Source organism: Pseudorca crassidens, chromosome 14 (genome assembly GCF_039906515.1).
Source record: "Pseudorca crassidens isolate mPseCra1 chromosome 14, mPseCra1.hap1, whole genome shotgun sequence".
Lineage (NCBI taxonomy): Eukaryota > Metazoa > Chordata > Mammalia > Artiodactyla > Delphinidae > Pseudorca > Pseudorca crassidens.
Window position 1 is genome coordinate 77,874,975 of NC_090309.1, and position 24,751 is coordinate 77,899,725.

The following is a 24,751-nucleotide window of genomic DNA, read 5'->3' on the forward strand; positions in this document are numbered from 1 at the left end:
TGAGTAAACAGCAGATGATTAAACGCGTCTGAAGGCAGAATTAGCAGCAGCCTGCGTCACAGAATCTAAGAGACGCCCTAAGGGACGGGGCCGATTTTGTGGGTGAGGAAAGGAAGAGGTCACCTTCTGGGCGGCAAAGTCCTCTGAGGCTGGGAAACTGGACATGCCTCCCATTATTTGGGAAGGACGGAATGAGTGTCTGTGCCCCTTCTGGTTTCTGCAGAGAAGAGAGGCAGTGGCCGACTCAGAGAAGCCCAAGAATAGCAAGAAGGGATACGTCGCCTCCACGTTTCTGCCCCAGATGCAGAAGCCTTTATGATCTTGGTCATAGGATAGACGTCTGCTTTGGGCTCCTGGTATGTTCTGAGGTTTGACACCCCCTCGGCTACTCTGCCACACTGTAAAATGCATGATGTATTGGGTCAATGTGGCTTCATAAAATGCACCCCAATTCGCTCATTTCCATGATCGTTCACAGTAGCTGCTCCTGTCACTTCTATGTTTCCCTTGAGAAAAGATTCTCTGAAGAACTCCTGAGGCCATTTGTGATCTCTGACTCCTCCTAAATTGTCAAGTAGTGATGAGATAAGAAGAGGAAGCGGTGGACATCTTTACTGCTCTGAGAAAGTTGGTTGCACATACTCTTGTTGAGAGCACCAGATTCAGACTCTACATGCCTTTTATAATGACCGTATTCCTGCAACACCTGTTAACTGAATCCTCATTTTTCTACTGACGTTTTTATTCAAAAATGCCAGACATGCATTTTCTCTGGCCCTAATGACTCTTAAAGTCAGATACTAGAGCCTAATATTGACTCCACTTCCGTCTGGCCAAATAGCTGATGGCTTACGCATCAGTCCCAGATGCAGGGGCAGGGAGAGGTGAGCAAAGGGACTGTGCACCCAGGGTCTAGCCACCATGAGACGCCGTTAGGCCTGAGGGGCAAGGCAAGGGAAGGGGCCAAGAGTGTTACTGGACCCTGGTGAGACCTGGGTCCCTGAGAGTCAGCCTGCAGCACAGCAGCTGGGACTAACTAGAAAGCAGCTAAAGCCGAAACTGAGATGGGATGCAGCTGGGAATCCGATGGGGAGTAAGTACACACCCCAACCTCTCTTTCTTCCTGCCCTTTGCTTTCCTGCTGGTGCCTCCCGTTGACCAAAATAAAATGGAAGCTCCAAGGCATAGGGAGAGGGAAGGGCAGGAGACTCTTGGAAGGCTGTGGCAAACAGGCTCATCAGCATAGAACATGAACAGACATAAACGTACCCAGAAGGTTCTTCTTCCCAGAATCTGGCAGTGGGTTCCTTTCTAAAGTGAAGAGTCCCAAATATCTAAATAGATAAATGTCTTCTTTCAGGAAACAGGCATCAGATGTCTGCTGTGGTTAAGCTCTAGATTTGGTGCTGGCGATTTTACTTTGAGTTTTCCTCAAGCGAGGCACTTCCCTATAGAGCCACCCTGGATAATTGACACAAATAACAGTCAGTGAGTCTTCTGGGATTTCTTTTAAAAAGTCTGGCCCCAGGTTTGAGGACTGTTTTTGAACTTCTTCCTACACCTCAGCTTGGGCCAGATCTGAGCATTGTTTTGGTGAGTGACCGAAGTCTTGCTACATCCAACCGGGTCTTGAGTACTGGCTGGATTTGCACTCAGTTGGGCCAGTCTTTGGTTATCTGTAGAGACCTCTATTCTCTAACTGGGGAATCATGTGTAATTTCTGTGACACAAAATTGGGTGAGTGGAGAGCTAGGGAAAGGTCTTGCTAGAATGTTTCTAAGCCCACCCGTGGCCTGGGTGGGGCTGCTTGACCAGCTCCAAGGAACTGACTGAGAATTTTGAAGATTCCATGTCCCGTATTGTGTGTCTGCTTTGGGTGTTTGTCATTTTAGGTTAAATAATTTTGATGCAGTTACTGGGTATTTCACAGAAACTGCTTAACATTTCTCCATTGCTGTGCATAAGTTTCTGTAGTAATTGGTGAAGATTTCTTCACATTGGAGAGAGATTAGCCAAGTAGGATAATCAAAAAGAAAAGGTTAAGCTGGAAGAGAAAAAGGGATTATTTCAACCACTCTCTCTTTTTATAGGTGGAGAAACTGAGGACCCCAGAGGGCTGGGGATGTACTCAGGGTCATACCATGAAGACAGGGACAGAGCCAGGGATACAAGGGGGCGGGTCAGGCGCAGCGGAGAAGCAGGCGGGCCATGGCCAAAGGCTCAGCAGCATCCTCTTGGGGGCTCCTGCACCGCTTCCTGGGACATTCTCACTGGCAGGTGAGGCTTCCCTAATGCAAGCAGCCAAAGCAGTTGCTTGTGCTATTCTCACAGGTTTTGAGGCTTTCCTTTGCCTGTATCCTTCTCTGTGAATACTCAGAAAGAACAGAAAGCTTCTCTCATATAGTGTAGAAATCGGTGTTGGAAAATGATACAGTTTTTAAACCCTTAAAATGTGCAGAGCTTGGGACACGAGGGCCTGAGATTCATGCCTAGTTAGTCATGCTGCTGCGAGATTTATGAACTCTGCCACCAAACTGGGATTCTTTGCTTGCAACACTGAAATAAGAGCTAACATTTAGTGGGTACTTACCACGCACGGGTCATTGTTTTAAGCAATTTACATTATTAACTAATTTAGTTTTTATGAACATCCCATGAGGTAGATACTCTTTTTATTCCTATTTTTAGATAAGGAGGCGGAGCTCAGAGGTCATGTGACTCGCTCAAGGTCAGAGTCAGTCAGTGGCCACAACAGAATTTAAATCTCAGTGTTTTGACCGCTCTGCCCGTATTCTTGACCAGGGAGCTATATAGAGCCTTTCTTTTTTAGTATCACCACTGCTACATCCATGAGACGTGGTTTGTTTTCTGAGGACCTTCCATCGCAGAGCCTCAAGTATTTCTGCCTGCTTCAAAAAACAACTGGAATAAGTTTTTGCATTACTTATGACTGAGTATTCATGATGCCACAGCAGTCTCTACCTAAAAGGCTTCCAAGCCAATATACCGGCTTTCTCTGACCCCCGAACCGGACAGCCTTATGCAGGAACAAACTGTGTGTCTGAACAGCCCAGTTCAAAGTATTCTGGTTCAGTGGCACAAGTAAAGATTACTCAGTGTTCTTAGATTTCCAAGAATCTTTCCATGAGTTTTTAGGAAGAACATTATTTTGTTATTATTAAAGTTTTGAAAAACCACAGATAATAATCATAGCAAAGTTTTTCCTCACACAGCATTAATGTACAATGTTGCAAGACCACAGTGTTCTTATTTACATTTTATAGCTGGAGAAACACAGACCCAGGCTCATATTCTACAATGATATGGACAGCAATGCACTGCGAGCCCCCAGGTCCCTTCTTGACTCTGCCTCCACCTTGATGTGTGACTTTGGACATGTCCTTTTCTCTCTCTGGGTCTCCTCTTACCACTTATTATATATGAGGCTAAATATGATTTCTGAGTTCTTTTCCATTTCTGAAATTCTGTGACTTACTAAGATCAAAGCAAGTTGCTTGTTAATTGATGTGTTTTATAGATGACATGGTTCAAAAAAGGAGTTGAGGTGGCTTATAGGATTAAAATGCACTTAAACCAGGATGGTTAAAAATAACAAGAGAATCGAAAATAATAAAAAGCGATGCAAAAGAGATGCTTCAGGCACCAAGACTGAGTGAGTCCCTGAGGGTCAATGTTATGTCTGGAGTCCCATAATCCAAGGATGTTGCTGCTGAAATTAACTCAAGAGACTGTGGCTTATCTGCATACATCCCGGCTTCTTAAGTTTCTCCTGCAGAGCATTCTGCTAGTAAGTGTATGTTATTTTCAGATGAAGCAGACTTGGAAATCTGTCTTTCTAACCCACAGAACTGTGAGTCCAGAGCCTCTTGGCTGTTACGACATGAAGAGGTTTGGCAGCTCAACCAGGAGTGGACCCCAGGTCTCCTGACTTTTTCCCAGGGCTCTGTCCATGGCGGCTGCCACCTCCTCTAGTGACAATGACTGTTCACCATATGGCAATATAGTACAGGCAGGGATTTGTGGTATATACAGTTTTTCCATAAACAGGATCTCTCTGATTCTCTTAACCTCCTGAAGGGTAGGCAGGAAAGGTTCTATAATTCCCATAGTATAACTGAGAGAACAGGCTTAGAAATGTTGAGTATTTTTCCCATGTTAATGGAGAACTGTACCCACCTTGTTGACTCTCTGAGTGTCCATTTCTGGCTTTGTGCCATCACTATGGCCGGGCTCCTGGGGACTCCAAGTGTTCTATATTGATGTGCCAACAGTACACGTCTCAGGAGGTAAAGTCAAAGCAGCTTGTCTAAGCCCAGCCCACACATGGCCAAGCGACCATCAGGGAGAACCTTGGGAAGCAGAGGATGGGGGTCCCCAGCACTGAACCCTGGCGCCAGATGCCAGGGCTTAAGTTTGAACTCTGTCATCTCAGACATTGCTTTTAAGCTCTGTAAGTACATAAAACATTGTGCTATGTATTGCACAGGTCTTGGGACTGAGACTAATGATATTGTGGGAAAGCCAGAGTTTGAAGCAGGTTAAACCTCTCTGAGCACAGCAGGAGCTTTTCATCAAATTCAGCTGCAGGAAACCCTTGAACTGGACCACATTGCTACTGAACGTGTCATCAATCAGTCAACAAATATTTCTTGAGACAGCAATGTGAGAATTCAATGAGCTCACCTAAGTGGCAAGTTAGGAGGGTAGCATGGTACAGAGCAAAGACATGGGCTTCAGAGAAATTCAGAAGTAGGTCTGAAGACTGACCCTGTATTTTATGAGCTATATAAGCCAGACCAAATCACCCAACCTCACTAAGCCTCAGTTTATCCATCTATAAAATGGGGAAAATACCTACCTCATTAGGCTTTTGGAAAAGCACTTATTTCCTATGAATTTCCTCTCCTTTGTCTAACATTTAAAAACTATGAAGTGACAAATCATTGATAGTTGCCAGTTAATTATTCCTAGGTACTTGACATTGTACAAGACAATAGGAGGGGTAGGAAAGAGGGCGACATGGTCCCCTTTCTCCTTAGAGAGACAAGACTATCCAACAAATAAGGCAAGGTGTGGGGAGGGGAGGTGATTGAGGGTTTCTGGGCTTAGCAAGAACTTCATGGACAAGGTGGAGATGGATCTTGTTGGGTGGATGAGAGCATGGAATAATGAGGGAAACAGGGCTTCCAGGTGAGAGGGACAGCAGAAGCAAAGGCTGGGATGTTTGCAGGACAGCATAAAGACTACCCTGAACAGAGTAGATAGGAAATAAGGAAAATAATGATAAACAGTGCTCTGTGGGTGAGGCAGCAAGAGAAGTTAACACATTTAGGTCTATTACACTACCTGGCACAGAATGCTGTAAGCTTTTTCAGTAGAAGAGTGATTAGGACTGGAGGCTGGAACTGTCTTCTTTTTTGTATCAAATTTCCATAAAATTTTTAGCAAAGGGCTTGATGTTTAAGGATGCTCAGTAGTTATCTGTGAAGTAATAAACAGGTGTCTATGGAAAGTCAGTCTGGCAAAGATGTGTGTGATGTTGACAACCCTTTCAAATGTAGACCTTCACACCAGACACCAAATGACCAAACTCAGCCAATGGAAGGAACTAAGAGGCCAAGTTGGATTTGCGTTTCCACATTGATTCGGGCTCACTGCAAATGACTCCGTTTATTTCATTTAGATTTTTATCTTGTGCTTTCTAGAATACAAGAAGTGTACATGCTGGTTGAAAAAAATACTAACACTACAGAAAGTTCCCACTCATGCTCTCTTCTTCTAGGCTTCTGCCACTTTGAAAGCCTTCTTGTCTTCCTTATGGACCATTTCGTTGGCCTGAAAGTACATAGCATCCACTATCATATACACATATAGTCCTTTTAATAAATTTTATTGAGGTATAATTTCCATAAAATAAAATGTACCAAATTTAAGTTTAGTGTTTCTTATGAGTTTTAACAAATATATATACCTCTCTTCTATATGAATGAGATCATACTGTACATACTCTCCTGCAAATTGTTGAGGCATTCAGCAGTGTCATGAACATTTTCTTCATGACACTGACTTCTTTTTAAATTATTGCACAGTCCTCTGGTATGGATACCTTTAATTTATTGAACTATTTCCTTATAGATGGATATTTATATTTCCTTCATATTTCACAATTCAAATGGAGTAATGAGATCCTTTTACACTTGTCTTTGATACATTAACAGGTATTTCTATAGACCGGATTCCTAGAAGTGGAAATTTTGGGGCAAAACCTTTAAAACTGAAAAAAAAAAAAAGAGAGCGAGATTGCAAGCATCCTTGGAGATATTGAGGGTTCAGTTCCAGACCACTGCACTATAGCAAATATTGCAATAAAGTGAGTCACACAAAGTTTTTGGCTTCCTAGTGCATATAAAAGTTATGTTTAAAATATAGTCTATTAAGTAGACTATAGCATTATGTCTAAAAAGTACATATATTAATTAAAAATACTTTATTGCTAAAAAATACTAACCATCATCTTAACCTTCAGTGAATTGCAATCTTTTTGCAATAATAACATCAAAGATCAATGATCACAAGTCACCATAACAATTATAATAATGAAAAAGTTTGAAATATTGTGAGAATTACCAAAATGTGACACAGAGACATGAAGCGAGCAAATGCTGTTTGGAAAAATGGCACCTATAGACTTGTTCGATTCAGGGTTGCCACAAACCTTCAATTTGTAAAAAAATGTAGTATTTGTGAAATGCAGTAAAGCAGAATGCAATAAAACGAGGTGTGCCTGTATTACAATTTAAGCTCCCATAGGGTAAGAAAATGCCCCTTTTCCAAAGTGTTCTCGATTTGAAGATTATCACACGTTACAAATTTCAACAATCGGACAGATGAAAAATAATAATATGTTACTGTTTTAATTTGCATTTCCTAAGTTGCTGGAGAAGATGAGCATTTTATGTTTATGTTTATTTGCATTTCATCTGTGAATTCACTGTTCTTATATTTTGTCTTTTTTTATCTGTTTTTCTTTTTCATATTGATTTGTAGGAACTCTTTATATTAGGTCTTTTTTTCCCCTACTAAGCACTCAAGTTAACATGTTAAAGTGTATTCTAGAGCAATGTTGCTCAAAGTTTAGTGTGCTGAAGCATCACTTGGGGATCTTGCTTAAATAGAGTCTGATTCAGAGGGTCAGTGAATTGACCTGAGAATGTGCATTCCTAACAAACTCCCAGGGGCTTCCAATGCTGCTGGTCCACATACCATACTTTGAGTAACAAAGTCTTCAGGTTTATGAGGGTTTTTCTGGGTAGGGGTAAGAGTCCATCATACTCAAGGAACAATGTGTGGTAGGTTTTTCTTTTGTTAAATAAAAGCACTAGGAATGATCTAATGAAAATGATCAGTGTGGAAAGAAGGCAACTGTAATTGTGGAAATGATTGGCGTCATAGCCTTTCTAGGGAGGTGATGGGTGCTGACGTGGTGGGAGGTTGGCCTTTAAGGCCCACCTCTACTTACATGTAGGCCAGTTGGCTTTCCGATTCTACACTGAGAATTAAAAAAGACAGTAATCCCTGCTCAGATTATTATACAGAGCTGTTTTGAAGTTCAAAGGAGAAATATTGATATGCTTTGTGACCTGTAACAAGCTAGAACGTAGTAGGCATCGTACCTGTCCAGGCACAGCCTCTGGGAGCACATGAGCATCTAGTCTGGACAGTGTCTACAGTGAAGGCAGAGTGCTTGGCAAAGTTTTTTTTTTTTTTTTTTTTTTTTTAACATCTTTATTGGAGTATAATTGCTTTACAATGTTGTGTTAGTTTCTGCTGTATAACAAAGTGAATCAGCTATATACATACATATATCCCCATATCTCCTCCCTCTTGCGTCTCCCTCCATCCTCCCTATCCCACCCCTCTAGGTGGTCTCAAAGCACCGAGCTGATCTCCCTGTGCTATGCAGCTGCTTCCCACTAGCTATCCATTTTCCATTTGGTAGTGTATATATGTCAGTGTTACATTCTCACTTCCTCCCAGCTTACCCTTCCCCCTCCCCGTGTCCTCAAGTCCATTCTCTACGTCTGTGTCTTTATTCCTGTCCTGCCCCTAGGTTCGTCAGAACCATTTTTCTTTTTTAAGATTCCATATATATGTGTTAGTCTTTCTGACTTACTTCACTCTGTATGACAGACTCTAGGTCCATCCACCTCACTACAAATAACTCAATTTCATTTCTTTTTATGCCTGAGTAATATTCTATTGTATACATATGCCATAACTTCTTTACCCATTCATCTGTCGATGGACACTTAGGTTGCTTCCATGTCCTGGCTATTGTAACTAGTACTGCAGTGAACACTGTGGTACATGACTCTTTGAATTATGGTTTTCTCAGAGTATATGCCCAGTAGTGGGATTGCTGGGTCGTACGGTAGTTCTATTTTTAGTTTTTTAAGGAACCTCCATACTGTTCTCCATAGTGGCTGTATCAATTTACATTCCCACCAGCAGTGCAAGAGGGTTCCCTTTTCTCCACACCCTCTCCAGCATTTATTATTTGTAGATATTTTGATAATGGCCATTCTGAACAGTGTGAGGTGATACCTCGTTGTACTTTTGATTTGCATTTCTCTAATGATTAGTGATGTTGAGCATCCTTTCATGTGTTTCTTGGCAATCTGTATTCCTTCTTTGGAGAAATGTCTTTTTAGGTCTTCTGCCCATTTTTGGGTTGGGTTGTTTGTTTTTTTGATATTGAGCTGCATGAGCTGCTTGTATATTTTGGAGATTAATCCTCTGTCAGTTGCTTCGTTTGCAAATATTTTCTCCCATTCTGAGGGCTGTCCTTTCGTCTTTTTTTATGGTTTCCTTTCCTGTGCAAAAGCTTTTAAGTTTCATTAGGTCCCATTTGTTTATTTTTGTTTCCCTTTCTCTAGGAGGTTGGTCAAAAAAGATCTTGCTGTGATTTATGTCATAGAGTGTTCTGCCTATGTTTTCCTCTAAGAGTTTGATAGTTTCTGGCCTTATATTTAGGTCTTTAATCCATTTTGAGTTTATTTTTCTGTACGGTGTTAGGAAGTGTTCTAATTTCATTCTTTTACATGTAGCTGTCCAGTTTTCCCAGCACCACTTATTGAAGAGGCTGTCTTTTCTCCATTGTATACTCTTGCCTCCTTTATCAAAGATAAGGTGACCATATGTGCATGGGTTTATCTCTGGGCTTTCTATCCTGTTCCATTGATCTATATTTCTGTTTTGAGGCCAGTACCACACTGTCTTGATTACTGTAGCTTTGTAGTATAGTCTTAAGTCAGAGAGCCTGACTCCTCCAGCTCCGTTTTTCTTTCTCAAGATTGCTTTGGCTACTTGGGGTCTTTTGTGTTTCCATACAAATTGTGAAATTTTTTGTTCTAGGTCTGTGAAAAATGCCATTGGTAGTTTGATAGGGATTGCACTGAATATGTAGATTGCTTTGGGTAGTATAGTCATTTCCACAATGTTGATTCTTCCAATTCAAGAACATGGTATATCTCTCCATCTGTTTGTGTCATCTTTAATTTCTTTCATCAGTGTCTTATAATTTTCTGCATACAGGTCTTTTGTCTCCTTAGGTATGTTTATTCCTAGGTATTTTATTCTTTTTGTTGCAGTGGTAAATGGGAGTGTTTCCTTGATTTCTCTTTCAGATATTTCATCATTAGTGTATAGGAATGCAAGAGATTTCTGTGCATTAATTTTGTATCCTTCTACTCTACCAAATTCATTGATTATCTCTAGTAGTTTTCTGGTAGCATCTTTAGGATTCTCTATGTATAGTATCGTGTCTTCTGCAAACAGTGACAGCTTTACTTCTTTTCCAATTTGGATTCCTTTTATTTCTTTGTCTTCTCTGATTGCTGTGGCTAAAACTTACAAAACTATGTTGAATAATAATGGTGAAAAAAAAATAATGGTGAGAGTGGGCAACCCTGTCTTGTTCCGGGTCTTAGAGGAAATGGTTTCAGTTTTTCACCCCTGAGAATGATGTTGGCTGTGGGTTTGTCATATATGGCCTTTATTATGTTGAGGAAAGTTCCCTCTATGCCTACTTTCTGGAGAGTTTTTATCATAAATGGGTGTTGAATTTTGTTGAAAGCTTTTTCTGCATCTATTGAGAGGATCATATGGTTTTAATCCTTCAATTTGTTAATATGGTTTATCACATTGATTTGCGTATATTGAAGAAACCTTGCATTCCTGGGATAAACCCCAGTTGATCATGGTGTATGATCCTTTTAATGTGCTGTTGGATTCTGTTTGCTAGTATTTTGTTGAGGATTTTTGCATCTATGTTCATCAGTGATATTGGCCTGTAGTTTTCTTTCTTTGTGACATCTTTGTCTGGTTTTGGTATCAGGGTGATGGTGGCCTTGTGGAATGAGTTTGGGAGTGTTCCTCCCTCTGCTATATTTTGGAAGAGTTTGAGAAGGATAGGTGTTAGCTTTTCTCTAAATGTTTGATCCTGTGAAGCCATCTGGTCCTGGGCTTTTGTTTGTTGGAAGATTTTTAATCACAGTTTCAATTTCAGTGCTTGTGACTGGTCTGTTTATATTTTCCATTTCTTCCTGTTTCAGCCTCGGAAGGTTGTGCTTTGGAAGAATTTGTCCATTTCTTCCAGGTTGTCCGTTTTTTTGGCATATAGCTGCTTGTAGTATTCTCTCATGAGATTTGTATTTCTGCAGTGTCAGTTGTTACTTCTCCATTTTTCATTTCTAATACTGATGATTTGAGTCTTCTCCCTTTTGTTCTTGATGAGTCTGGCTAATGGTTTGTCAATTTTGTTGTATTCTCAAAGAATGAGCTTTTAGTTTTTTTGTTTGTTTGTTTCCTTCATTTCTTTTTCCTTTATTGTGATCTTATCTTTATGATTTCTTTCCTTCTGCTAACTTTGGGTTTTTTTTTATTCTTCTTTCTCTAATTGCTTTAGGTGTAAGGTAAGGTTGTTTATTTGGGATTTTTCTTTTTTCTTGAGGTAGGATTATATTGCTTTAAACTTCCCTGTTAGAAATGCTTTTGCTGCGTACCATAGGTTTTGAGTTGTCATGTTTTCATTGTCTTTTATTTCTAGGTATTTTTTGATTTCCTCAGTGATCTCTTGGTTAGTTAGTAGCGTATTGTTTAGCCTCTGTGTGTTTGTAGTTTTCTACAGTTGTTTTCCTGTAATTGATATCTAGTCTCTTAGCATTGTGGTCAGAAAAGATATATGTTACAATTTCAATTTTCTTAAATTTACCAAAGCTTGATTTGTGACCCAAGATATGGTCTATCCTGGAGAATGTTCTATGAACACTTGAGAAGAAAATGTATTCTGTTGTTTTTGGATGGAATGTCCTATAAATTTCAATTAAGTCCATCTTGCTTATATGTCATTTAAAGCTTGTGTTTCCTTATTTATTTTCATTTTGGATGATCTGTTCATTGGTGAAAGTGGGGTGTTAAAGTCCTCTACTATTATTGTGTTGCTGTCAATTTCCCCTTTTATGGCTGTTAGCATTTGCCTTATGTATTGAGTTGCTCCTGTGTTGGGTGCATAAATGTTTACAATTGTTATATCTTCTTCTTGGATTGATCCCTTGATCATTATGTAGTGTCCCTCTTTGTCTCTTTAATAGTCTTTATTTTGAAGTCTATTTTGTCTGATATGAGAATTGCTACTCCAGCTTTCTTTTGATTTCCATTTGCATGGAGTATCTTTTTCCATCCCCTCACTTTCAGTCTGTATGTGTCCCTAGGTCTGAAGTGGGTCTCTTGTAGACAGCATATGTACAGGTCTTGTTTTTGTATCCATTCAGCCAGTCTGTGTCTTTTGGTTGGAGCATTTAATCCATTTACATTCAAGGTAATTATCAATATGTATGTTCCTATTACCATTTTCTTAATTGTTTTGGGTTTGTTATTGTAGGTCTTTTCCTTCTCTTGTGTTTCCTGCCTAGAGAAGTTTCTTTAGCATTTGTTGTAAAGCTTGTTTGTTGATGCTGAATTCTCTTATCTTTTGCTTATCTGTAAAGGTTTTAATTTCTCCATGGAATCTGAATGAGATCCTTGCTGTGGAGAGTAATCTTGGTTGTAGGTTATTCCCTTTCATCCCTTTAAATATGTCCTGCCACTCCCTTCTGGCTTGCAGAGTTTCTGCTGAAAGATAGCTGTTAACCTTATGGGGATTCCCTTTTATGTTTGTTGCTTTTCCCTTGCTGCTTTTAATTTTTTTTCATTGTATTTAATTTTTGATAGTTTGACTAATATGTATCTTGGTGTTTTCTCTTTGGGTTTATCCTGTATGGTACTCTCTGTGCTTCCCGGACTTGATTGACTATTTCTTTTCTCATGTTAGGGAAGTTTTCGACGATAATCTCTTCAAATATTGTCTCAGGCCCTTTCTTTTTCTCTTCTTCTTCTGGGACCCCTATAATTTGAATGTTGGTGCATTTAGTGTTTTCCCAGAGGTCTCTGAGACTGTCCTCAGTTCTTTTCATTCTTTTTTCTTTATTCTGCTCCCCGGCGGTTATTTCCACCATTTTATCTTCCAGCTCCCTTATCTGTTCTTCTGCCTCAGTTATTCTGCTATTGATTCCTCTAGAGTATTTTTAGTTTCAATTATTGTGTTGTTCATCACTTTTTGTTTGCTCTTCTTCTAGATCCTTGTTAAATGTTTCTTGTGTTTTCTCCATTCTATTTCCAAGATTTTGGATCATCTTTACTATCATTACTCTGAATTGTTTTCAGGTAGGTTGCCTATTTTGTCTTCATTTATTTGATCTTGTAGGTGTTTACCTTGCTTCTTCATCTGTAACATTTTTTTGTCATTTCAATTTTTATTTATTTTTTTTGATGCATGGTGCTGTATTCCTGTCTCATAGGTTGTTTGGCCTGTGGCATCCAGCACTGGAATTTGCAGGCAGTTGGATAGGGCCGGGTCTTAGTGCTGAGATGAGGACCTCCGGGATGCCTCACTCTGATTAATATTACCTGGGGTCTGAGGTTCTCTGTTAGTCCAGTGGTTTGGACTTGGAGCTCCCACCATAGGAGCTTAGGCCGGATTCTGGCCTGGGAACCAAATCCTGAAAGCTTCGTGGCATGGTTAAAAAAAAAGAGAGAGAATGAAAGGAAAAAAGAAAGAAAAAAAGGAGCAGTACAATATCAAAGAATAAAAAACAGAATAAAATCTGAAAGATAAAAAAATGTATTATGAAAAATAAAACTATAATTGAAACAACTGCAGCAAGGTAAAATAAAACCACAACAGAAAAAAGAAAAAAAACAGGGGGGGACGGGCAACAAGCCAAAAGAAGAGAACAATAACAAAGTATAAAGAATAAAATTAGAAAAAAAAAAAGATTTATTAGGAAAAGTACAAATATAAAAGAATTAACAACGAATCAAGAAGGTAAACCAGAATTCCAATCTAAAAGAGGAAAAAAGAAAAAAAAAAAAAGCCTTGGCTATGGGGGCGGAGTTTAGGCACAGGTGGAACTTAGGCAGGGGTGGGCTTTAGGGTGGGGTGGAGCCTAGGCGGTGGGGGGCGTGACGTTTGAGCGTGGGGCGGGGCCTAGGCTTCGAACCCATGTAGCCGGAAAAGGCCCTGGGGGGGTGGGCCTAGGCGGGACGTTCAAGCGTGGGGCAGGGCCTCTGCTTAGGTCCTGCGCAGAAGCGGGGAGGCAGCACGTGGAAAGGGGGCCTTCTGGAGCATGGAGTTCCAGAGTTGGGAGGTAGGGCCCTGCGTGAGGGCGTGTGGATGGGGTTTAGGCCCGGCAAGTTGGAGGGGGTCTCCGAGTGTAGAGGTGGGGCCCTGGGTAGGGGTGTAGGGGTGGGGCTTGGCCTCTGCGCGGCAGGAGGAAGGCTCTGAGGGCAGAGGATTAGACAGGGGAGCCCAACAGGCTTCCTGGTGCCTAAGTGGACAGGGAAAGGCTGGCCACGTTCCCTTCCGTTCCTGCGTGCCCCTCCTCCACCATCTCCCCCAGGGCCTCCCCTGTCCCCGCTGGATCCCTAACCGTGGGTGGGTCCCACTGGATGTAGGAACTCCTCCCGTCCCCCAGCCGCCCCTCAGGGGTGCTGGTCCCCTAGGTCCGGCCTTTACTTTTGCTCCCCCTTCCCTCCCAGTCCCTCAGGACCCTCATGGCTGGTGGGGGCCTTGGTGGGCAGAGGATTAGACCCAGGATGTCAGCAGGTTGCTGGGGGCCCAAGTGGGCAGGGGAAACCTGGCTACGCTCCCTTTTGATTCTCTGCCCTCCCAGTGGTTCCCCAATTTCCAACACTTCAGGTGTGGGATCCCTTCCCCTCCCCCAGCTGCCCCTGGGGGGCGCCAGTCCCATCCCACCTCCACTTCTCCCCCTTCACTCCCCCCACGCCCTACATCCTACCCCGTCGCTGGAGGTTCCTCCCATCCCCTTAGGTGTCCGTGGTCCCCCCACGGGTGCCAGGTAGGTGCCCTAGTTGTGTAGAGCGGCGAATTCCGTGGCCTCTTAGTACTCCATCTTGACTCTGCCCCCCTCGGCAAACTTGTATCGCTCCCCAAATTCTTACGTAGACAAACTCTCTGCCTTAGAGTTTGGATCATCGTAAGTGTATCTGAATCCCTTTGGACTCCAAGTTTTCAGTAGGGAACCATTTTAGGATTCCCTGAATGTTTGTCTGTGGCAAGTGTCAGGTTTTGAATTTGGCTATAGGCCATCATAGTCCAGTTATCTGGGTCACACACGTGTGTGCGCGCACGCACGCACACACACACCCTGAGCCAAAATATGATTCCCAAGTTACCGTGATAATTAGAATACAATATATGTATAATATAACACAAGTACAGTACAGTAAAGTGTGGGTTATTAGAGTACGGGTTGTTCCAGTTGGCTGTCTATGGCAGACAGTGGCTAGCTTTTTATCGGAAGTGCTTTCTCTTCTTCTGAAGACACAGCTAGATAGTACTCTGACTGCCTTCTTTGCAGTTAGGTGATTAGTGAGTGTATCATGAGTGGGAATCACCTGTGTCATTCTGGGTTGAGGTTTTTAAGAAGTGGATTTAGCTTTTCCACACTCTGATGCTCTGTCTGCTGGCTGAACGCAGGGGATTCCATGGTCCTAGCAGAGGGCTGAGCATATGACAGAGAGATCGTGGGTCCCTGAACCTCATGTGGAAGGCCTGCCCCCAGTCTGTACCATCTGTTTCAGACTTTATGTGAGCAAGTTATTTATTTATGGTGTTTGACACATAATACGTTATGGGGCTTGTTCATAGTAGTAGTTAGAGTTACCTGTACTAATGCACTCTAATTCACATAGATCATTGAGATACTTTTCAATCAATATCTAGCATAAACATTAGTGATTACACAGGACAAATAAGTAGAAGAGAAGAGGTAAGTGACACAAGCTGATGATTATGGTTGGAGAGTCTTTGCGAGGTGGAGCATTTGACCTATGGGGAAACTTCCGATTGTCCTTAATTTCAAAACTTCATTAACTTTTCATTAATAATTGTCACGAAGCTTAGAAATGAGACAGTGAGAAACAGTTAAATGCTCCATGTGACGATCCCCCGCCCCGGCTCCCTTTAGTTCCTTTCTTGCTGCTCAGGCCTGGAACAAGATGGCTATTCTTTGGAGAGTGAAAACTGAGTGCAAGTCCTGTAATGTTTCTGTTTGATGTTTTTGGCAGTGATGATGAAAATTCTAGACTGAAACGATATTGTATGAAGTCTGGACCAATTGCCTTGCTAAAGTCGAATGGATTTCCTCTCTTTTTGCTGTCTGGATCAATTCTTGGAGGAGTTAGTCAGAGGATTTGGTCTCTCAGTTGAAGCAACATATTGTACTGATAACAGGCGAGAGCACAGTCTGATTGGGCTCCCCAGGTCTTTCCAACTCACTGCTCTTGTGAGCGTTAGAAGGGCTTTTGCAAAATAAATAGAACTCGCTGAGGTCTGCTAAGAAGGGTTCCAGATTCTGTTGACCAAAAGTGGAATGTTTCATACTCCGCAGTAAAATTTAAAAAAAAGAAAAGAAAAAGAATCGTGGAATTCTGAGTTCCACCTGTTAAATTATTTGTCCTTCTAATAGAAGCGGGAATGAAAGGCGTATGTTCAACATCATTTTGGACCCGTTTTCTGTGGCGGGAAACCAAGGTAAACACATTTTTCCTGATGTAATTGTTGATGTTAGTTCAGCTCATATGATGCAGGCAGAACTGTGTGAACCATTTTATTTGGACCCATCCTCGGCTGGAGTTGGACATGCTGGTGGGAAGCCTGGAGTCTGGAGAACCCACAGTCTGGGGGCCCCGGATTGTTTAGGGAGCACCCAGGCCCAGGAATTGCTGCTATGAAGGTGCCGTTTGGGTTCCTGGCCTCAGCCCTCATTTCTTTGCATGTGTGTTTGGGAACATTCAGCTCCTCACTTGGGTTAGACCTGGTTTCTTATTAGGATTATTTCAAAGAATTATCATTCCCCTTTTCTAGTTTTACTTAGATACATATACGTGTTTCTATTATAAATAATAGAGTTTTTTCTTGTCATTCTCCCTTTTTCTCTTTGGCTTTCTCTTCTTTTCTCTTCTCTGCCCCTCACCCTTTGCCCCCCACCAATCTGTGTTAACAACCTGGCATGTTTTCTTTCCTTTTTTCCTGCATGCTTGCGTACTTATATACAAACACATACATATTTTCATTTTTTGGTGTCATTTTTAACCCTCCTTTCTTTCTACTTCTGGTTTAACAGTAGTTCCCAGGGTAGCCTCCTCAAACACAGGTAGCCTATGATATGGTTTATTTCTTCATTTGTTTTTCCCACAATCGTGTTTCTCTTTGTTTTCTTTTTTTGTTTTTTTTTGGGGGGGGGTAATGCTATGCGAAGTCCTGTGCTGGGCATTGCAGATAGAAACGTGAACTGGATACAGACCCTGACCTCAGGGAGTTAGTGCTATTAGAGGAGAACAGAGAGGGGCATCTAGAATAGCCTGGAGGGAGCAGACCCTGTGTAGACCCCTGAGCTCACTGCGTGTCTGGAAGAGCATGTTCTATATCCCACTTTGGGATGATTCAAAACCCACATGTCTGCCCCCAGCTTGGGGTGGGAAGGAGCTCTGGCACGGGGGCAGGGGGAGTGGGGACAGAAATAGTGGGGCTCTCCTGCAGTGGGCGGGGCAATGGAGGAGGTCCTGCCCAAGGGATCTTGGACAGCTGTGAAGGTGAAAGACGTTGGTTGGATGCGCAACGGCTGTTGCATGTGAGTTGTCTACAAGTCTGTATTTGTAACTGAGGCACCGGTAATAAGGATGATGCCTTGCTTGTGTGGTTACTTACCATGTGCGACCTGGCCTTCCAAGCAGCCTATAAATGCACAGAGAGCACAACAGTGTCTCACATTTCTTATGTTTTACCTGTGCACAGAACACAAGGCTGGTCACGGAGGCATTAATTTATTTTTATTTTACTTTATTTGTTTTTATAACAAGATAGAAAATGAATTACCACGATATGTTTTTGAGTACTGTGATTTTAGTTTTGGTTTTGGGTAGTACAGGTCTACTGAGAAGAATGGAATTCTTTTAGGGGGATAACGTCAAAATTAGCGTTCCCTATCTTGGAAATGATTGCAAATGCTCTTCTGCAAAATCTATTCGGCTAAGAGGTGGTGAGCCAGATTTGGTCTGTACTCAAATGTCACCTCTTCAGAGAGGCTGTCCCAGGACGTCCTCTCAAAAAGTGTGCCCCCTACTCTGCCCTCTCAATCCCCCTTATCCTCTAATTTTCTCTGTAGCATTTCTCACAATCTGAAACACTATACATTTTACTCATATATGAGCTGTCTTCCCCTTCCACGTGTAAACTTTCTGTGGACAGGGTTTTGTCTATCTTGTCACTGCTGGCTTCCCAGCACCTGGAACATGTCTGGCGCGCGGTAGGCACTCAGTGAACATCTGGTGGACGGTCTGGGCGGGCCTGAGGAACTGGGGGTGGGGTGGAGGCGGGGTCCTAGGTTTTGTCGGGGGCGCTGGTGGGAGGACCGCCACCCAGCACCTGTCCGCTGAGCCACCCAGGGCCGTGGACTGGGACCTGGAAACCGCCTGGGGACAGGCGGGACAGCCTTTGGAGCAGCTCACACCCGGCTCCACACTCAGGCCTCGGAGGCATTAATGTAGATGCAGGGCTGCTGGACCAGAGGAGTAAAAATAAAATTGTGAATGAACATTTACACATGAAACCACATCTCCAGTGAGCTTTTAAATGTATTTTAACATCCTAGCTTCTAATAACAAAAATGCCTACATTTGTGCAGTATTTGTAGTTCACAAAACATTGTCCAATACTTCACTGGATCTTCAGAATGAACTTGGAGGCAGACGTCTTTGTTCGTAATCCAGTTTTACATTAGTGCAGACACACCTGAAGTTTAAGCTTTTAATTCTTCGGAACAGCAAAGCTGCCCCTGGAAGGACCGAGGACTCAAGCTTGTTCTGCCCACTGTGACTTGCTGACTTACACAGAGGTGGCCCAGAGATTGAGGCATCTCTCATGGCCCTGATTTGGTACAGAGCCCCTTAAACTTGTAGGACTCAGCCTGTGATCTCAGAGGAGCTAGGCTTCACTGCAGTTTGAGGAGACCTGGAAGGGACAGATGGCTCTGACACCGCATACCAGTCTGGGGGCACAGTGCCAGAAATCCCACTATTAGCAAAGCCGTCTGTTGGGTTAAACGTGGCTCGCCTCAGTCTTCTGGTGTAAACCAGAGATGCCTGTAGGAGAGGAACATACGAGGTTGAAGCCATCAGTGAATATCACTGCAGTGTCGGCTGGGTTATCAATTACTTGGGAAAGGACCCAACCCTAAAGTGATGTAAATTTGTGGTGTTTGCTTGCTTGTTTTAGGAAGACTTTGGAGCCTACTGTGTGATTCAGGAGAGTAGATCAGTGGGCCACACTGTGGGGAGAAGGTACTGGGGAGAGCACAGAGGAGCTTCTCCCTCTTAGATCCTTGTGCTCCTGGCCAGGAGGTGTGAATTCCATCTGGTCCTGGCCCGCTGTTCCTCGGGGTGTCCCTCAGACACCACCTCCACATTTCTGAGGCTGCCCTGGGAGGAAGCAAAGCAGGGGACCTCCTTCCTGTTAACCCTCCTGAGAAGGGTGAGGAGGGCGTCAGGCAGGCGAGAGCGTCCAGCCTGGGCGTGTTCTGGAGAGAAGGAAGCTGGGCGGCATGGTGCATGGTTACTTCGTGGGAAGCAGTCATGGGCTTTTGATTTTGGAAATAAGGCAGCCTTCCGTGCTGCAGTGACGGACCCTCGGCGTGGCCAGTTCAGCCCAGAGCCAGCGCGGTGGGTGTCTGCGGTGTCCGCGGGGCAGGGCAGCGATCCTCAGCCTGCTGTGAGCCCTACAGATACTCGCAGGCTGCTTTTCCATTATTGCATGAAAGACAGTCATTAGTGCTGAAGTTCAAAGCCATGGTTCCTGTGTGTCCTTAACATGATACAGGTGGGCCTTCATTGGAAACACCTTCTGCTTCTCCAGCTCAGTTCTCATAAAAACAAACAATGGTGCCCTTTGCCCAAGTCGGAAGAGGAGGCTGTGAAATCCCCGTGAGCTTCCCCTGCGCGGCGCGGCTTCAATCAGATCCTTCTGCAGGGGTGAGGACCCGCACACCCATCCCGAGCACAGCCTGGGCAGCGGGGCAGAGCCCCCCGGGCATGGCACTCGCACAGGCCCCCTGCCGTGGCCGTGCTGATGTGGGGTGAGGGGTCAGGGCCCCAGCGCAGGTCAAAGTGCAGCTACAACTGGGAGGTCTGCTCATCTTTGCTGAGGAAACACTCTTCACGATCCGGGCTTCGAATGATTCCCTCCTTCCCTTTCATATTAGGACCGCAGTTCAGATGTGAGGGTTCAGCGTAGAGCCTTGGAGACAGTGGAAGGAACTGAAGTGTGGAGCCTGACTGCCTGCATGTGGAAGCTCCAGCCACGTGGCTTTATGCCCGTCACTAAGCCACTCTGCATCTTCACCTCTTCAACGGTGAAGTGCAGGTCACACCAGTGCTTACCGTATAGGGCTCTTTTGAGGGTTAAGTGAATCGATACATATAAAGGACTTAGAGTAAGGTCTGGCACTGATTAAACACTGAGCATTGGCTGTTATTATTATTAATAAAGATGTTCAAGATCTTTTTACTAGGTTTTAGGTTTTTTTTAAGAGAAGTTTTAGGTTCACAGGAGAATTGAGCGGGAGGTACAGAGATTTCTCACATACCTGTGACTCCACCCATGCACAGCCTCCTCCAGTCAACGTCCCACAACACAGTGGTGCTTTAGTTAATGACCGATGAAGCTGCACTGACACACCGTTGTCACCCGAAGTCTATACTTTACGTTAGGGTTCACTTTCGGCATTGTATATTCTGTGGATTTGGACAAATGTGTAATGACAGCTATCCACGCTTACAGTATCATACAGAGTAGTTTCACTGCCCTAAAAATCCTCTGTGCTTCGCCTACTCATCTCTCCTTTCCCCTCAGCATTAGTTTTTTTCTGCCGCCCTGCACAGCATACAAGGACCTCTTAGTTCCATGACCAGGGATCAAACCTGCGCCCCCTGCAGTGGAAGTGCGGAGTCTTAACCACTGGACCTCCAGGGAAGCCCCTCTCCTTTCCCCTAACCCCTGGCAACTACCCATCCTTTTACTGTATCCATGTTACTTGCCTTTTCCAGGATGTCATATAGTTAGAATCAAACAGTGTATAGCCTTTTCATATTGGCTTTTCACATGTAGTAAATACATTTAAGTTTCCTCCATGTCCTTCCATGGCTTGATAGCTCATTTCTTTTTATTGCTAAATTACATTCCATTGTCTGTATGTACCACAGTTTATTTTTCCATTCACTTACTGGCAGACATCTTGGTTTCTTCCATGTTTTGACAATTATGCATAAAGATGCTATAAACATCTGTGTGCTTGTTTTTGTATAGAGAAGCTTATTTTTTTATTACATTAAACATATACTGGAATTTACATATATGGAATTTACCTCTGCCATCCCAGGATTGATATAGATCAGGATTTATATTCAAATTTCAACTCCTGACTCTTCCACAAATGTCTGATGTAGGTATCTGTGCCCAGGCTGGCAGCAATGCCATCTCTAGGGTACCCAGCTGTTGGCCTGTCCTTCACTCAGGGACAGGCCACAGGCCACACCTTACATCACATCTCACTACTCTGCATTTGTGCCCTGAATGCCAAAATCTAAAAGCTCAGGCATAGATTGTCCCTAAATCTTTACTGATGCTTTTCATACTTTTCGCCATAGCCTTGAGTTTCAGAAAAAAAAAAACAACACCCAAAACACCAGTATATCATTAAATGATTGCAATATAATGTTGTAGAGGGGTTACACAGAGTTTCTAAAGCATAAAGGCAATGTGCAATTGAAAGGGTGGTAAGATAGCTAAAGATAGAGAGTAGGCAGTACTGATAGAAGTAAATTTAGGAAAAAGGCAAAGTTACTGAGGGAGTAAGTAAAGTTGCCAGATATTTATGACAGAATTGGCACTTTACTCTTGATTTCACACAGGTTTAAAGAACGTGAAGTGATGATTGCAAACATTCATTTTGACAAATTTGTTTCAGATGATGCATTTGGCGAGGGAAGCTAAATTTAAAAAAAGTGTGCAAACCATGCTAAGCAAGAAGAGTAGGAATAAGTGTTTAAAAAATTTAGAAAATAAAAGGAAAAAAGCAGGACAACCTTATCACCTCAAACCAAATATATTACATGTAAAATATATAATACTGTGTTCAAAAGTTGAAATTTGGGGAAATTGCCTATATGATGTACAAAAACTTCCAAGAAGGGAAAAACTAGTGATAAGGATTATTTTCTACCAATTTTCCTTTTGAACTACTTATTTCCAATGAAATTATTAGTAATTTTCAGTGGAACTGCTGAGTAACCACTCAAGGGAGTAACAGTGATGTTACACCTCCTACGCCCCAGTCAGTCTTTGGGAAAATAGCTGTGATTCCTTCTGTTCACATGAGATGTGAGGCCAGCCTGACTCAGTGAACTCCTACCAGCTTTCTCCTTCACTTACTTTGACCTGGGGCTTTCTGAACTCTAATGCCTCTATCTAACAATTAGGAATGAAGGATTTGCACTGTGCATTCTGCGGGACTCTTCTAATTCTTACCATTTCTGAGTTCAAATACAACTGTGCACCATGGATCCCAAAATACTTCCCCAAGACATAACCTTGTTTGACTGTGTTCCCTTCCCTCATTTGGATCAGTCAAGGATCATTTTAATCATGAAACCACTAATGCCCAAGCCACCAAAAGTGACAGTCAGGATTCTGGACAGGACACAGAGAGGCTTCTGATTGGGAGCCAGAGAGGTGGTCCTGTAATTAAGGTACTAAAAATAACAAAAACTCTATCCCTACAATAATCCTATATCCTCTGATAACTCCCATGCCAAACCATAAAGACTGAGTTGTGCCATGCTCTTTCATGCCCAGCCTTCAGGTTTCCATTTTCTGATTGTTTTAGTTTCCAAGGGTCTTTACTACAGCCAATCTTTTCTTAGTAATAACAATTTACCATTGTGGGTGTATGTGTCTTCCTATCTCTATATCTCTTTTTTCTAGGCAATGTTGAATTGTTTGTTCAAATATAATATCATTTCCCTCTCAGTGGTATGATTTAGGGCAATATGCTTGCCATCCATGGGTTGACCCACTTTATCCCTCTCTTAAAAGGTGCCAAGCATATTGGGTACATGGCTAACAATCACTTTTAATTATTTTTTCTTCTTTTTATGGCAGTGGTCTTCACCTATCATTTTATGTTGCATGCTTGTGTCTGAGGAAGGGAGAAAGGGGCATTTGGGTCTTGTGGGGGATATGATCAGTGTGGTGCTCATTTTTGCAAAGAAGGCATTACATTTGCTTCCCTTGTATCACATATTGAGTTGCTATTTGCCAGTGATGTCCGTTTATTCTACAACTATCTTGTACAGTGAGTAGAGATCATTATCCATCTTGAACAGATGAGAAAAGAGAGGCTTAGAGGGTTAAATGAACACATCAAGGTCTTGCCTATGTATCAGTTGTAGGCATGATTCACTCGCTGAATAATTTGTCCTGAAGCACCCCCTTCCCAAGAAGTACTTCCTAATATGATATATCCTGAAGGGCAGCCTGGGGGCTGAAGTAACTGGATAGCAGATGGCAGTCTTCCAAGGAGTTGCTGGTTTCCCTAGGTCTCAAGTTCCTTACTTGTGTGAATATTAAGGCAAATTGAGTGGATATTGCAACACTGGGTTATCACTCACTTGGTAACTTGCATGGGAAAATGTCTCCCCTGCACAGATTAATTAAGAACCAATCCTTTGGAATCCTGTGCCTTAGAGTGAATTATGGGTGGTTTCTATGAAGTTAAAGGGACAGAGACTGTTATTCATGGTTGTTAACTGGAAATGTAGAGGAGTGTAAGGGGGCGGAACAGCTGCATTTGTAAAAGCGCAGGTTGTTTTCAATTAACGCCACATCAAGCATCTGCCCACAGCATTCACCCCCAGTTCGATGATGTCTGTAGGCATTGTAGCCTAGAATTCTCCAAATTACTCCCATGTTGTGCTAGATTGAGGACTATCTCCTGGGGGCAGTTGGGGTAATAGGAACCTCATCAGTCAGCTGAGGGGATGTGGACAGCAGATTGAGGTAAAAAGGTAAACTCTGATCCCAGGCTGGTTGCAGAGCCCACCTGGCAATAACCAGGGAGTAAGAATTTACTGTTTGCAACTCAGCTAACCGGTCCTCATGGCTTGGACAAACGAATGCTTCTGGGTTCATATGGCCGGGCGGTGTGGGAGCCTAGAGCCAACAGCACCAATCATCAATCACTTCTCTTCCAGAGACGAGGAACCCACAAGGCACGGGGACATGATACCAGCTGTCTAAGCGCTGGGGCCGAGATCCTGCAGCTGCTGCTCTTGCCTCTAGGAGGATATCTCAGTTGTGCAGTGATAGTTTTACATGGATTTAAAGTAGAAAAGCGTAGCCGATTTCGATGTCAAGCAGAGGAGACTCACTTTGCATTTATCACTGAAAAGTAGAAGGTCAAAGAAAGAGGAATCGTTAGATAACCATTATACACACAGGAAAGCTCAGTGATTTGAATCCATAGAGTGGGATCGGTCTGATTATAAAATGTCTAACAAGAAGTCCATCTTGATTCACTTAAGGTGCATTCAGGGTTGGATAGGTATAAGAAAAGTATATATTAAAAAGTAAACTAATTGAGTGTGAAAAGTCCTTCTCATTGCTTTAAAATGTTTATTTTTAAGTAGATAAAACATATGTCCTGCTAGCTAACTTATACTATTAATTTACTTCACAGGTAGCTAATTTAAAGATAAACTCTAGGCTGGCTTCTGCCCAAATTATCAGAAATTCCTGTTAGGGGAATCTGGATCGAGTACAATATGGTATATGAAGAAAGGAGGGTTTCATTTGAGTGGGTCCAGACATAGGGCTCTGGAATCAAGATAAGCATATGAGATTCAAATCAAATGCTTACTGATAGCTCAGTGTCAGCCTATGGGGGGGGGTGCAGAAATGAAGAAAACATAGACCAAGCCTTCATAGAGAATATGTGTAACTGTGTAGTACAAGGCATCTGTGATTAGCGTAGAAGCAATGGGAGATTAGGGTGATTTG

At 42.7% G+C, this 24,751-nt stretch overlaps 1 long non-coding RNA gene across 7 annotated transcripts in view; it reads left to right on the forward strand.

The window, feature by feature from the left end:
* LOC137205439 (uncharacterized) overlaps window positions 1-24,751 on the forward strand; it is a 393,223-nt gene that overhangs the window by 53,241 nt on the left and 315,231 nt on the right. The gene's annotated exons all lie outside the window — the stretch shown is intronic.